Source organism: Neolamprologus multifasciatus, chromosome 2 (genome assembly GCF_963576455.1).
Source record: "Neolamprologus multifasciatus chromosome 2, fNeoMul1.2, whole genome shotgun sequence".
Taxonomy (NCBI): Eukaryota; Metazoa; Chordata; class Actinopteri; order Cichliformes; family Cichlidae; genus Neolamprologus; species Neolamprologus multifasciatus.
The window spans coordinates 17599192-17606315 of NC_140440.1; the positions used below are offsets into that span (position 1 = coordinate 17599192).

At 40.9% G+C, this 7124-nt stretch overlaps 1 protein-coding gene across 5 annotated transcripts in view; it reads left to right on the forward strand.

Moving 5' to 3' along the window:
* LOC146524179 (centrosome and spindle pole-associated protein 1-like) overlaps positions 1-5316 on the forward strand; it is a 31755-nt gene extending 26439 nt beyond the window's left edge. For all 5 annotated transcript variants that reach the window (XM_085181793.1, XM_085181802.1, XM_085181817.1 and 2 more), the window contains one exon: positions 192-5316. The gene's annotated coding sequence lies outside the window, so the exon portion shown is untranslated. The remainder of the gene's footprint in view (positions 1-191) is intronic.
* Positions 5317-7124: the final 1808 nt, after the last annotated feature.

Sequence of the window (7124 nt, forward strand, 5' to 3'; positions counted from 1 at the left end):
GGAATATAACATGCAGCGTTCTATAGATGGATACATTTAAAAAAAAAAAAAAGGATAATTACATGTATGTGCTAACTTTCTAAACACTTTGTTACCTTTATGATAAATGGATTTGAAAGTAGATAAAACACATTTATGTCAGCCTTGGCTCATTAGAGTCTTTGTCTTTAAATTAACTTTGTGTGTTTCAGGTCCTGCACTCTCAAAGACTGAATGAACCAGCATTACAGCCATGGGTCATTGTGAGCATCACAGGGAAGGTTGAAGCCGCCCACTGCACCTGTATGGCCGGAGTTGTGGAGACCTGCAGCCATGTCGCTGTTCTTCTTTTTAAAGTAGAAGCAACAGTACGGATCTGTGGCACAAAGGCTGTTACAGATGAACCTGCATACTGGGTTTTGCCTGGTAATATGACCAAGATACAGCCAGAGGTTGGCCATAAGATAGATTTCTCCTCTTCAGCTGCCCAAAAACGGCTCTGGATCAAAACATAAACAGACCATCCATATTGAAAGGTAAAAGGAGCCGTCCTCAAAAAAGATATATCCCACCTGCTACTGTGGAGGAGTTGTCACTGCTATAATGCCATAATGTTTTATCTAGGGGTCTAGATTTATGCCTGTAGTGCACTGCCATGTAGATAATTTGCATTTACTGAATATGTACTGACTGAGTACCACTGTTCAAAAGTTCAATAAAGAAACAAACTAATTTTTTGCCTCTTTTTTATTATAGAACATCACATCAGTTACAATGTAGAATCCATGTCATTTATAGTTTATAAAAGACAAAATGTTTACACAAAATCATGACAGCATTTACACGATATCACCCACTATTACACTATTTAATTTACTATCAATTACTTCAATTTATCTTCTGAAAAATTACCACTATCTATACAGCATAAGACTTAAGAATATTTAACAGCAGCAAGTTTCATTTTTCCCTGGTTTTACTACCACACTGTTCACCAAAACGGCAGCAAACCTTCACCGTCTTATCCAGAAGGGTCACCTCTTCACCCTCACATGGAAGAAGTAATCTGATTGGCATGGTGGTATGTTTGAAGCAGGTCCCTTGTGTAGCGCTGGAACCCAGTCACGATGTTTCATCCATTTCATAGGCTGGTTTGCTGCAATAATGCCAAATAATTAACAAGTCTATAAATAGAACGTAGTTCTGCAAAATCACTCATTAGGATGTTTTTTTCTAATTTGCTATGACCTCAGAGTGCATCGAAAAGAAAACTAATAGGCTATCTGGTCTTTAAGTGATGGCGTGACAAATCCTGCTTCCAGGCCTAAAGTAGTCTGCGTTTAATATGGATTTTGTGTTGTTAACATGTTTAATGTTTTGTATTGTCTTCTATTTAATCTCAAAAAACTCCTAAAAAAAGTAAGTGATCACTGTTGGCCTACTCGGCTTCTATCACCACTAATCATTTGAAAGCTCAGTTTTTAAAACCTTACGATGTAGCTACAGCCCAGCCCATGCAGCAGTATATGAATGACTAATCCTATTCATCCTTGTGGATGGATTATCTCAATTGTTCTCCTGGCTGAAGTTTGGTCTGTTTACAGCATCCTGCCATGAGATTACATTTGTTCCTGACAGTGTTGGGAAGGTTACTTTTAAAATGTATTCCACTACAGATTACAGAATACATGCCCCAAAATGTATTCTGTAACGTATCCCGTTACGTTACTCAATGAGAGTAACGTATTCTGAATACTTTGGATTACTTAACATATTATCATGCTGTTTACAACTACGTGAATGTACTAACCGTAGTAAAGGGACCTCTGGCTAATACGGTGGGTTCTGTGTCGGGCTGGTAGCCGAAAACTAGCTTTACTTTGTTGTCTGGGTCGACTTTGCTAGCGAGAGACAGAGAGAGGCATTGAAAGGCTGCTCCAACGGAACTTATTGTTTTTGGAGGAAAACACGAACACGGTGTACAGTCGAGTCTTAATAGCTTACTTACAACTGGGCTCGTCAGGCACTCTTCTTGGCTGCAGTGGTTATTATTATATTTACATGCTTCCAGCTCCCGTTTTTGCTAGATGACAGCTCGTACTTTTCCTTTTTCTCCCTCCCTCGCTCACAGACATAACGTGTATGACAGTCCATTATCCCTGCAGCACGGACTACACTGCCTATGATGCTACATTCTTTAGAGTTATACCTGTAGCATTCTGCCTATTCGCTTAGCACAACAACAACAAAAAGGCCTCTCTCACCCAGGAAACACACAGAGAGAGAGCGTCACCCTGGCAACCATAATGCTGCCACCTGGAACTACAGAACGTAGCTGTCAAACAAAACCCAAACAGTCCTGATCCGCCACAATATGAAACAGGAAAGTACCGCCGTGTAATCCATTTATTTCAACAAAGTAACTGTATTCAAAATACCACCTTTTAAATGGTAACTGTAACGGAATACAGTTACTCATATTTTGTATTTTAAATACGTAACAGCGGTACATGTATTCCGTTACTCCCCAACACTGGTTCCTGACCACCGAGAATCCTCACGATAACTTTTATCAAGTGGAAAAAGTTAGAGTGTTTATATTATGCTCACATAGCTGTGTCGCTAGCAGTCACGTAGCACATCGTTATACACCAGCTAGCCAAACTTCAGTAACCCTACAAACGTCACTGCTGTTTAGTTTTCTGTCTTCATTTATGTTGGAAGTGATAGCAGAGCTGTACTTTGAATTTGTTTCCAAAACCCCTCAGTTAGGACATGCTATATTGTATTTAGATGGAATCTAGCGAGCTAACTTCCTGCCAATTTCGTTTTCATGGATGCCTGGATGATAAACTCAATTATTACACATGGTAGAGCAGACCGCTGATCATTTTATTACAGATGAAAGACTTTAGATAGTTTTTCAACACTCAGTGATGCCACAGTGATCGTGTGATTTATGGACCTGCAGCGGAGTTTGAGCCAAGACACGGCTAGTGATGTCAGACTTAAAAGACCGGATAAAGAGTGATATGAACATATCTATAACTTACCGGAAGGAAAATGTCTGGAGCACCAACAGATATTTGGAGATGGAAGAGATATCAGCTCGTCTCACAGCTGCCATCCAGACTAGACGCCTTCTTTTGGTAACATGCGATACATGAGCTGCCTCATGTTGCTTCCAGGTGGGGAAAGAATGAAAAGATAAACCATTTCAACCTTATTCCCTTGCCGGTCGTGCGATCTAACTTTACAACCGACCGCACAGCAAGTACGAACCATAGCTGGTGTTATCCGTGTACTTTCGCTCCTCTTTCGCTAGCGGTTTGTTCGGCCCAGAAACATGGCGCCTCAACCAAAAATCCTGGCCACGCCCCTCTCGTGACATCACTCGTTGTGTCACTTCCGGTATTTCAGACAATCCCTTTCCGTCAAGGATTTTTAATTTGTTGCGGTTTTTTAATTTGTTGTGGATTTTTAATTTGTTGCGGTTTTTTAATTTGTTGCGGATTTTTAATTTGTTGCGGTTTTTTAATTTGTTGTGGATTTTTAATTTGTTGCGGTTTTTTAATTTGTTGTGGATTTTTAATTTGTTGCGGTTTTTTAATTTATTGCGTTTTTTTAATTTGTTGCCATTTTTTAATTTGTTGCGGATTTTTAATTTGTTGCCGTTTTTTAATTTGTTGCGGATTTTTAATTTGTTGCCGTTTTTTAATTTGTTGCGCTTTGCACTTCCCAGCCACCGTAGTAATTAGCCTTTGGCTATAATCTTGTATGTTTACATTCATGTAATTTCTTTTTTTACATGTACATGTTAACATGCACTGTCCCAAATAAAATAATAATAATAAAAAATAACGTGAGCACTGACCAGGTTAAATTTGATGATGGCTGTTTCATACTGCAGTGTTGCTGAAGCGTGAGCTTTAATGACCATGAAAGTGTTCCTAAAGTGTTGGTCAGTGGTATCAATGTTAGCTACTTCAGCTGTGAACTAGCATATTTGCTACATGTGCTATTCCAGAGCTGAAATGTTTTATTTTGGTACTACCCAGAAAACGCTGCTAACATAGCTGTCATTATTTGTGGCTCTCAGTGACGTAAAAAGTAAAGGTTCAAATCTCTCGCAGAAATCGTCACTGAAACATCTCGAAGCTGTTCTATTACACACGGTCTTTCAAGCAGCTCTAGGATTTCTCTTAACTTGAACATCGTTTGCCGCCTTCTGTTCGGTGAGAACTCACGCTGACAAACATCGTGACCTCTCAGGATGAATGAATTATGTTCTCTCTGTATCTCGATAGACCTGCAAGAGCCGTGCTCTACATCGTATCCCTGACCAAAACTAGAGAAAACGGCACAAAAGCTGCACAGCCTGTAGCTGTTTGTTTATCATTTGTCTTCTGGGTTTGATTTTCTGACAAAATGAAAGCGGAGCTGTTTACCGTTGAAGTTCTGGATGTGGCGTTCATCTGCCAGGACGTAATTTGTAGCAGAGCAACACACAAAGCACAAACCAAGTGCTGGTGTGAATCCAAGACATGGATTACTGCCCAAAAGAGACAATTTCTGTTTATTTGTCCACCAAACTCAGTGGCAGTGGGGGATGAACACAGTGATACTGCTGTGTGTGGTGGGAGACTGGATCTCTGCACTGATTGCAGAGATCGGAGTCTGTTTTTGGCTTTGTACTGGTTCTGCTGGTAGCTGTGCGGTTCAAGGTTGTACGATCCCAAACAAGAGAAACTGTCTTTCTTGTGTGCCACGTTCTCTCGCCACTGCACACGTCCTTTTTACTCCTTCCTTCCTGGACTAGCACTGTCACCCGCTCACACCGCCTCCCCCTCACTCTGTATGAGTGATGACCCTTTCCAGGATTGGATAGGAAGGAGGATAGAAGCCATCTAAACTCTGCTATGCCCCCATTACTCAACCAGACACCCCAGTGTTAATATAAATGCATACACACACTGCATCCCACTCAGCATTACACCGACTCAGGAAGGCCACAGCAACATAGCACAACTCGCAACTTCATCCAAAAATTGATTGTCCAGGCAAAAATCCTTTCACTTGGTTGAAACAATTTATTGCTCCGAACACATTTTATGATCTTTAACTTAGTGGCCCAACCCAAACCACAAGAGAGCGGGAAGGCCTTCGCTCCCCTGTTGGCACCTAACATGTAGACAGCTGGGATTAATGTCCAATATGGCGTCTATAAAATCTATACGAGGTCCAGCAGAAAACCATCATTTGGATCTTCACAGAAAAATCTTTCCCTTAAAATTCCCCCTAAGACTGATAACAAAATGAAATGCATGTGCATCTTTTTTTTTTTTTAAAAAAAGCCTTAACTTCTTAAGTTCCTGAAATCCTTCACTTTTATATTTACACTCTATGCTGAGTGGCAAATCAGGGATTAATACGTTAGAGACGTAAATATAAGATAGAGCTGTGATATTGATAGGTCTGTTCATTTATGCAGTCAGCGTTCTCACACGTTTACATTCCAGGCCAATGTCATTAATAGCCCATAGAGGATGTTTTCCAGTCTTACTGAGAGCCTGTGCACACAGTTCCTACAGTGCTCTTTTTGTTATTTTGGATTTAAAGACACATACTGCTAAGCTGTCTGCAGCAGTTCTGTTGCATAATTTTTAACACCTCTCTTGGTCTGATGCCAGTTCCTCAGCAGTAAACACAGGCAGAGGTTTGCCAATCTGCAAAATTTTTTTTTTTAAAATTGTGGAACAGTTTTAGGATAATATTCCTCAATGTAAGGATATGAAGTTTTTAAAGTTTTCACAATCTGCAGTTCATGATATCATCAAAACATTCTGAGAATCTGGAGGAATCTCTGTGCGCAAGGGACAAGGCCGAAAATGAGTCAAATTGGATGTTCGTAGCATTTGGGCTGCAGAACTGTCATGGAAATCAGTGCATGATCTCAGGAACACCTCCTGACATCCACAAAGTGAAGAGGAACGTGAAGAAGAAGCTGAACAAGTGGAAAGCGGTTCTGTGGTCAAATGAATCAAAATTTTAAATTGTTTGTAAAAACATGGACACTATGTCCACAGACCGAAGAGGAGAGGCACCATCTGACTTATTATCAGTGCTCAGTCCAAAAGCCTGCATCTCTGATGGTGCAGTGGTACCTATAGACCTGGCAGCTTGCACTTTGGCAAAGCCTCCATCAGCACTGAAAGGTATATCCAGGTTTTAGGCAACATATGCTCCCAGCCACATTATCTCTCTTTCAGGGGAGGGCTTACATATTTCAGCAAGACTAAACAGCATACTACATCTGTTACGACAGCAGGTTTTGTAGTAGAATAAACCCATCATGAAATTAAAAAAAAATGCAGAAGAAGTAGACCCGGGACTGCTGAGCAGCTGGAAACAGACAAGAACGGGGCAACAACAACAACAACAACTCGTCTCACTATCATCAAATCCAGTGGGCAACTGTGGCCTCCATTTCCTTAAAAAATAAAACGAACACACTACACGTGTGCTGTCTCACTGTGTGTGTGTCAGTAGCAGTGCAGAGAAAATGCTGCCTGTGTAAATGACTTCGGTGCTCGCCTCGGACAGCGTGCCGAGGATCCCATTCATTTTGGTCAGTGTTATGAATCCTTGATAAGGCTAATGAAAGCCATAGCTCACTTATGCTAATCAGTCTCTTGAATTAGCCTGCCACTGGAGTGCCCTATTAGTGGAGATCACTGTGTAATGGATGATATCAGGGCTGCACTGCCCAATGCAGTTTGAGTGGGACTGCGTGCATGTGTGGATATGAATGATATAAATGATCTCTGCACATCTATATCTGAGTGTTTCGGGGAACAGGGCTGCCATAGTTCAAGCTGAACACAAAGAGGGGAAAAAAGCTTTTTGAAGATTCTGCATACGATTTTTGATGTATTTTTAAAGTTGTTACTGGAAGCGAGCGACTCCACTGCACCACCACTGGATGGCAGTAGTGCATTACACTGGACTAGTTAATGGTACTGTAAGTTAAAGAGGCTCTCTCCCAAGAATAAATCTCAGACTGTGAAATAACATATTCACACACATGAGCCGGGCTGGGCTCATTTCAGTGGGTGCAGCGAGTATGATTAAAAAGATGAGAACAT